Consider the following 7,720-nt stretch of genomic DNA (forward strand, 5'->3'; position numbering starts at 1 on the left):
TGTATTCTCTTTCCTCTGATGCTTTGGGACAATCATGGTTTGAAAGAGTAATTCTATACCTAGATGGCTGCCCACTTTTCTTGGAATTCTGCATTGCAAACTTCTTGTGAATTTTGTCAATGTATAAAGCCTGGGAGAGAGCTATCATTTTGTTCTTTCGGTCTCTAAAGATCTGAATGCCTAGAACATAATTAGCTTCTCCTAAGTCCTTCATGTCAAACTGTTTAGTAAGTCAAACTTTGACTAATGACAATGCCCCTACATCATTGCCAATGAGCTAAATATCATCAACATAAAACAGTAGAAAAAACACTTCGCATCTTGAATATGCTTATAAACGCAAGGTTCATATTCTGTTTAAATCCATAATTCTTGACCACTTGGTTAAATCTTTTATTCCAAGAGTGGGAAACTTGCTTTAATCCATAAATAGACCTAAGCAACTTGCAAACTTTTACTAGATCTCGTAATCGAGAGCAGCCGCAATAAATAAAAGAATGTGGATAGACTTAAGCATGGCTACAGGCGAAAATGTTTTCTCATAATTGATTCTCTCCTTTTGCTTGTATCCCTTAGGTACTAGTCTGGCCTTATAGGTTTTGACATTTTCTTCTGCATTTCTCTTCCTTTGTAGACCCATTTGCACTTAATGAGCTTAATCTCATCAAGAAGATCTACAAGTTCTCAGACTTGATTAGAATTCATATATTCTATCTAAGCTTTCATGGTTCTAGTCCAGAATTTTGCATCAACATCCTCCTCTGTAACTTTTTTGTAAATATAAGGATCCATATCGTGTTCCAAATAACATCTAAAACATCCTATCTCATCATCTTCCATCCATTGATCTCATATAACATCAGATAGTAAGAAAAACGTAATTTTCTAAATTTAAAAACCAACTACTAGAAGTGGCAAAATGACCTTTACTCACTAAAAAATTTGTAATAAATTCATCTTAATTCCAAATCAGTCAAAGCTAGTGGCATTGGAAACTAGCTAAAAAAGATGAGTTTTATATATTATGAGTATATTTTCACAGTAATTTGCATGACAGAATCAACCTCAGAATTTAGTCCAAATTTTGGGTCGATGTAAAACTGGACATATTTTAGAGTCAACTTCGAAAAATCATAATTAATTAAAGAAAACTCTGATTTGAGCGATTCAAAAGTCAAATGGAAGTTTAAAATATTGTAGTATTTAGGATAAATAAGGGAAAAATATGAATAAGATGGTATTTACTTGAAAAATAGGCATAATGCTTTAAATCATTCCATAACCCATCCAAAACCTAATAAAACTCCAATTAAAATTATGATAAATGGTAATAAAATACCCACAAGAATTAAGGGAATAAATATACAAAATATATATAAAGTTTAGAGTTTTTAATGAAAAGTTGGTCAAAACAAATATTAATAAATCAAACTGTTTTTCAATCAAATAATTGATTTCCTAAATACATTGAACAAACAATCATAGGAAATCAATATAAGAGACATGAAAGCATGAAAAAAACATATATATTATACCTATAAAGACATTTAAAATCTATCAAAATTGTAATAAAAAATCATATTCATATATAATTAGGGTTTTTAAGCATACTTTGAAGTGTGAAGACTTTGAAATATAGAGATAAAATGTTGATTCACAAAGATCATGAAACACTCAAAACAACGTGAGAAAAGAAAAAAATAAAAAAATAGTAGAGAAATATGTGAGCGTGGAATATGAAAATGCGACTTTGTGTTTTAGGGTTAAAACCAAGAAGGCGTAAGAACGAAGGCATATTCATCTATCTTTTTTTTTTTTTTAGTTAAGGACGACTTCTCTCTATTATATCTATATGTGGATGAGTTTTCATTTATTACGTTTCATAATAGTTATCTATCAAATATAGAAATTTGATGATGTGAAATGATAAGAATCCAATCTTGTTAGTTGTCATAAATATTTTTGATCAACTACCAAATTTATTAAAACTGTCGAATCAATATCTTACAGTTAAAACACCGATATCTATTAATAAGTAAATTAGAGTGACCAATAAATCCACATCCATATATATATATATATATATAAAGCTTATCGGTTTTTGTTTTGAGCGTATCATTGATACATAACATATGTGTATTATATAATATGCAAAAGGTAATGACATGTAATATGTATAATGTATAATATACGATATATATCCATGTATATTGAACGTACTAAAGGTAGTTTGCAATACTAAATATAATGAAGTATAACATAGCGTAGTACATATATGCATAACATAACACAATATAACGGAATTTTTAATATAGCCTAGCTAATATACAACATAATGTCACATATAATTGACTAATTTACTATATTATTTTTTTTCCAATGCGTTTAACAGATTTGCCTAAAATACGTATATCAAATATAGTGTTACATCTTTAAATCATAAATAACTATATCCTTCACATAATTGGCACGAACCTTTCATAGCACATCGAGTCCCCCTTCATTGTCACCTGTAACATTACTAAATAGCAGATTATTAGTAACAATCATATCATCATTTACCATCAATTTTAACGTTAAATCCTATATTTAACGTTAAATTTCAAAATGAGATATCACACAGTATGCTTCGAATCAAGATGAATCTCATCACTAAAAAACCAAGCTTGTTCACAATATAGAAATCTAAAAGTTAGAACAAAAACTTTTGATAATTTATCATTTGTGATCTTTTTCTCTTGATAAGGAAAACTCCTTTTTATTGGATTTTGGTTCGAGATTGCGTATACAAAATAGATTATACGCATATCAGTAGGTAAATAGGCTACGTGACTCTTATTTAAAAATTGTGGGATAAATACCGTTTAGGTGAATAGACTATGAGATAGTTCATTAAAACTAAACCATGAATTACTTTTCAAGCCATGAGTTGCATAAAACGAGGAAAACTAGTGGGTTAAAACTTTGGGTAAATGGGTTAGAAGAACTTTTTTAAAAAAAAAAAATTGGGTAAATAGGCTAGGAGATGGTTGATTGAAAATTGAAGATGAACAACTTTGTCGAGCCATAATTTATAAAACATCAGGAACACTAGCAAGCTAACTAACTCATTGAAAAAATGTTACATGTGTGTGTAAAAAAAAAAAAAAAGTAATGTTAATATGCTTTCTGGGCAACTGTAAGAGAGATTTTGGTTGAATCTTGTAGCTTCAGTAGTGTGGGATGAAATGAGAAAGAATGTAGTAAAGTTAGGCGTTTATGGATTGACAGTTATTATACATGTCGAGAAGAAAAAAAAAAAGAGAAAATCCACGTACTATAAAAAAATAAAGAATACACGACAAGTTTGACCCGTTTAGTTCGCTGATTCGAGTTTTTAATTTAAGTTGATATGTGACTTTATGTGAGAGTTTTTTACTATAATAAAAAAATATGATGTGACTATTTCTGAGAACTTTTTACTGTAGTAAAACTCAAATTTTAAACTCGAATCGGTGAAATGAACAGGTAGTTCAATAGCTTTTATGTTTGTAATATAATTGCAATGCTAAGTGGTGTTGAAATTGTTATAAAATCAGTTAACGAAAAATACTTATGGGGCAGGAATTATATTATATGTTCATCTTTGATCTGAGAAAAAAGTTACTTTGATTCATTTTGCTCTTCATAAAGCTTCAATATGGGCTTCTTTGGAAAAGGGGAAAAACATAGGGCATGCGTAGTTAGATAATTTGGTTTAGCTTACCTTTAATTGCTGACAAGAGTTAGCATATATTGGTTATGTAATTTCTCTGTGCAATAGTCATTATCTATTTGTTTTTCCTGCGCATGGTTATGTAATTATGTTGTTCTTACAATTAATCGTTAACATGTAGGTTTTGAGAATTGACTATGAATCCTACAATCATTCTTATTGCTTTCCTCAGATGTTATGTCGTTCAGTTGTTTGCTTTCTCTTTACAGGTTAGAGGGGAAACTGATAATGATGACAGAGCACGATAATTTTAAAATTAATTCAGACAATGGTTCTCGAATTTTAAATGATATATTGCACCAGTTAATGGACATACAATTTTAGAATTAACTTTTTCACTTATTGGTTTGCTAGACTATTATCAATTTATTTGTCATTCTACTATGCTATCTACTTGTTTTTGCTATCAACGCTATTGATATAGGCTGTATATTTAGAATTTAGATTTCACATATTTTATGACATTTTCTTATTTATCCTATGAGAACTTTTGTTAGTCTAAATTAATTTTAACCTTTTAGCTTTCGATACATAAAACGAATAGTGGACCTGGTAGGGTGGGGAAATGAGAAGGGGAAAGCATGAATGAATGCTTTAATGAATGTGACTAACGGTGGCAATTCGTGTTAGTGGGTTGTATTCGTGTCAATTCGTTTATTAATCGTATAAAAAAATATTAACCTAAACACGATATGTTTATTAAACGTGTTAAAAATATCAATCCAAAGATGACTCATTTATTAATCGTGTGAATTGTGTCAACCTGTATAACCCATTTAAATGAATATATTGAATAAATAATTAATATAATAAGGATTTATTTAACACGATCAAAACAGATTTAACATGTTTATTAGTCAATTTATCTTTTTCTTTAAGAAAAATAAATGAATTTAATCTACAAATATTAAAATTCACATTATTTGTATTTAATTTGTCATATAAACTTTCATGTTATATCACATATCATTAAATTACAGATGACACATATAGTTAATCGTGTCAATTAGTATCACTTCGTGTTAAGAGAACCCAACCCATTTATTAATCGTCTTAATCGTGTCAATCCGATTATGATTAAAACTCATTTATAGTAAACCTAAATCTATTAACTTTGTGCAGGTTTCGAGTCATGTCGTCGTGTTGCTATCCAGATTGCTATCCCTAAATGTGACAATTAGATACAAACATATGAATAACATATTAGTAAAAAATAAATTTGTACATTGAAGTGTCCTATTTTTTTAGTCTGGTATATACTAAAGGCAAATATATTAAGTGAAAGAACATTTTACATTTAAAAGCAATTATAGCTCATTTTTTAATGCATGAACAAAAAAGTTATGATCTTCTTTTTTATTTTCAATAATAATCACTCCAAAACTAGATAATTTCCTTAGTTAAACCTAAGCATGTTGAATCTATATATTTTTGACAAAAACAAAAAACAAAAATCTAAAAGCCACTTCCATAAAAAATAAAATAAAATAAAATAAAAAACATGTACAACTTTCTCTCTGATTAGCTATATCACGTTTGTCTATCTACAATTCTTCTCTCAGATAGTCCAACACTTTCTCTCATATCACACCTTCCAGTATATTCCGCATGTACGATTAGAAAAAAAAAAAAAAAAAATTTCCAATTGTCATGTCGAGCTCAACATTGCAATAACCAACTTATAATTTTGTCTCATTTGCTTGCACAAATAATCATTGGTCTGAAAGACAAATTTTGTTTATTTGGTTTTAAATTTTTTTGACACCTTTAGGAAATAAAATAAGAAAAGCTGTGCACTCAATTCCAATTTTCTCCTCAGAGTCTTCATCATTGGTCATCTTTCTTCAAATCACCATTTTATGTCAATTTTAACAAAATGAGCATAAGGTTTCATCTGAATTTCTAGTTAATGAATAAACTACTTTCTTTAGGCCCGTTTAACTCGATGATTTGAGTTGAGATGTGACTTTATGTGATAACTTTTTAATGTAGTAAAAAAGTTAAATGTGATTGTTTCTGTGAGCTTTTTAGTGTAATAAAACTCAAATCGGTGAAATAAACGAGACCTTTGTAATCATGTGTCTTTGTCTTTGACAACTCTGGTCGGCATTACATTCCTTATTATTTCAATTGTCTTTTTTCTAATGTATTTAACTCCTATTTTCTACACATTTATCGCTACTTAAGTGCCTTCGTATGATTATTTTAGCTTCTAGTTAAAAAAAGAAAAAAAAAGATTCTTTCCATGTTTTGGGCCACGTTATTTCTTCTTTATAATTTCTTACATTTAACTTCTGTTTCTTTACTTTTAAAAATATAATTATATAAATAAATATTAAATAAAGTCCACAAAAAATGTAGTGGCTGGGAAATCTAATTAGTCTTAAATGCCAAAATAAAAACTGAATCTGTAGAATTGAAGATTATCTCCTTGTTATTTATCCTTACGTTCTATGCTTTTCCGTTCAAGTCTACGCCTTCATGTATTTACAATATCAAGATAAAACTTGGGTGGCGTTTGGTTCATGGATTCAAATCATGTGATTATAATTATTTTTAATTTACGTGTATTTTTTATGAGAAAAAATACTATAACGAACCACAAACTATAATTCGAATCAAGGAACAAATCTAAATAGCAAACGGAGTCTTGAAGTTTGGTGGTCATAGATTTTGAGCCTCACAAGGATGATCTTCTGATATATAAGTGAACAAAATGATTACTGATTTTATGCACTACAAGAAAAAGTACTTTAAGAGACCACGTTTTCAGAGACAATAATGGTTGTCTCTACAGATTTTTTCTCTTTTGAATTTTTTTGTTAATATTTTTTAGAGACAAAACATTTTATCTTTAATTCATTTCATCGATTTGAGTTTAGAATTCAAATTTTGTTACAGTAAAAAATTCTCAGAAGCAATTATATCTTACTTTTTTTACTACAGTAAAATTTTTTTTTACATAAAATCACATCTTAACTCAAATTAAAAATTCAAATTAGAAAACTAAACGGACCCTAAATATAACATTTTAGCGGGAAGCTTTTAATCATTTAGAGACAACACATTTTTGTCTCTAAAAGACATTTTCAGAGACAGAGTAATCTTTTGTCGCCAAAATGTGTTATTGTTTTATTTAGAGACAAAATAATATTTGTCTCTTAAAGTAGTTAATCGTGATTAGAGACAAAATAATAACTTAGAGGAAAATATATTGGTCTCCAGGCAAAACATTTTGGTCTCTAAAATCATTTTTCGGTCGAATTATGATGTGTCTTTAAAAATGTCTTAGAAATATAATCAGTGACAAAATTATATTGGTCTCCAGAAGTCGTTTAGCTTGATTTAGAGACAAAATTTTTGCCTCTACTTTTTAGGGTCTTTTTTTTTTTTTTTTTTTTTTTTTAAAAGAAACCAGTGATTAGGTTTATCACTTTTTGTTAATATGCTCTTTCATTTTTTATTTTTATTTTTTTGACTTAGAAGCTCTTCATTATTAATTGAATACAAGTTTGCATCTTTATACTTGCAAATGTGATTATAAAAGTAATATTTATTCAGCAAGAAAAATTATAAAAGTAATATTCATCTAGCAATATAAATAAAATTGGTATGTTGAATTTAAGTTGAATCAAATATTTTGCAAAATGCTTGTCTGGGCCCACGCGAATCAGTGGAGAGTTTAGAGAATTCTTTGTTTAATTAAATAAATATGGGACCCACTTTGTTATTAATGTTTGATGATGAATTGCTTCTTCTAATTATATATAAAACATAGAGCAACCGGAAAGCATTTCTCAATTTTCAAAAAAAAAAAAAAAGAAAGCAGTTCTCATAGACAAATACACCCAAATAATATCAACCACTGATATAAGTCCTACAAATCTCAGCCCTTACTTTAAGTGTATTTGAAAAAGAAAAAAAAAAAAAAAAAAAAAAACCTATTTCGTATTGTTTTGGTCTGAT

The sequence above is a fragment of the Morus notabilis genome, unplaced genomic scaffold (assembly GCF_000414095.1).
Source record: "Morus notabilis unplaced genomic scaffold, ASM41409v2 Scaffold884, whole genome shotgun sequence".
Classification (NCBI taxonomy): Eukaryota; Viridiplantae; Streptophyta; class Magnoliopsida; order Rosales; family Moraceae; genus Morus; species Morus notabilis.